General features: G+C 33.2%; 1 long non-coding RNA gene across 1 annotated transcript in view; it reads right to left on the bottom strand.

Annotated features, from left to right (window-relative positions):
• Nucleotides 1–853: 853 nt before the first annotated feature.
• Nucleotides 854–1,435, bottom strand: part of LOC102192108 (uncharacterized) — a 13,159-nt gene continuing 12,577 nt past the window's right edge. Inside the window, exon 5 of the long non-coding RNA XR_001290355.1 lies at nucleotides 854–1,223. This is a non-coding gene — a long non-coding RNA (uncharacterized LOC102192108). The remainder of the gene's footprint in view (nucleotides 1,224–1,435) is intronic.

Here is a 1,435-nt window from a genome sequence, read left to right as displayed (position 1 = left end):
TGTAAGCCTGGAATACAGCGTCACAGGAAGACTGGTGTCATTCAGAACAGCTAATTAAAACAAAGCCAGCAGTGTTAATGAGAAATGATTGGTGAATGCTCGGCAGCTCTCATTCCTGTCAGTTTAACTTTGACAAAGTTATCATCAAAGAAAGACTTGATGATCTCGAGAAAGTTTGTTGACGAAAGAGGCTTGCCAACCCGAATTTGAAAAGCTCAGTAAAATGTAAACAAAAACAGAATGTTTGCATAACCTCATATGTTATTCACAATAAAACAGTAAAATATATTCAGATGTTTAAATTGAGAAACTGTAAATGTAATTTGTTTAGTTATATATTTTTGCAAATTGGGTTTAAAATTGCATCATAAAAGAAAGTATTCTCATTCTTATTCCGACTATTGTCTACAGAGTGGCCAGTTTACCTAAAAATAAAAAAATAATAATTTAAAAAGTCATGATTTTTATTTCCCTCCTCATTTATATGCATGTATTTGGCTTGGACAACAACAAAGGACGTGCTTTTTTAAAATTAAAGTTTCTCTCCACTCCACTCATGCTATTTCCCAAGTGTGCAGGTTGCCTTTAATATATGAACAGAAGCACAAACCCTCATTTTATAATTCAAATTAAGCAATTAAAGCACAGTAACAAATTCTCTTTCAATTGTTTATGCAGGAGCTAGCAGGAAGAGCATGGCTTATAGAAACTTAGAAACTATTATGGATTAGACTCTCACATGCAATGAAAGGAAATATAGGAAGCCCATAAATATACATTGTACCATTGACAGTAGAACATTTCTAAAACCTACGCATACAACATGTTGGATTAAAGCCACTGAAATAAGAGGATGTGAGTCAACCGAAAACACCAGAAAATATCTTAGCTAGCTTTTTTTTCTGTCTCTTTGGGTTGTGGTAAAGACATGGCCCAATATTTCTCATAAATGAAACAAAAACAAATTTTGTACGACTTTTTATGAATTCCTTTTAATACATAGTATAAATAAATAGATATATTTCTTGTATGTATATAAAGCATATGTATTTGTATATAGATAGATAGATAGCACCTGTTGTCACTAAAAGTGTCATCTTTCACATACACAGTCATTCAATACGTTTTATCATATCAGGTAACATGTCAAAATTAGCAGAATTTTTATGTATTTTCCTCTTAGAAAAAGGAACCAGATCCAGAGATCTCCATATCTTCAAAACCTCTGCTAAACTGACTGATTTTGTCTTGCAAGAGGTCTCTTTCTCTCAGTAGGCTTTGCAGCAGGTTGTTGCAGCAGGAACATAAGTGGGTTGAATTCGACTGAAATTGCTCGGTCTGGCACATGTCTTCTATCACAGAGGTGTTGCAAGGAAACTGATTGATATCCTCTTTTGAATAAACTGGAAATAAACATAATTTTGGGGTCATATTT

This window comes from Pundamilia nyererei, unplaced genomic scaffold, assembly GCF_000239375.1.
Source record: "Pundamilia nyererei isolate P.nyererei 1_Seehausen unplaced genomic scaffold, PunNye1.0 scaffold00042, whole genome shotgun sequence".
NCBI classification, from domain to species: Eukaryota; Metazoa; Chordata; class Actinopteri; order Cichliformes; family Cichlidae; genus Pundamilia; species Pundamilia nyererei.
The sequence above is the reverse complement of the archived record's forward strand: the minus strand, read 5'-3'. Positions and strand labels throughout refer to the sequence as shown.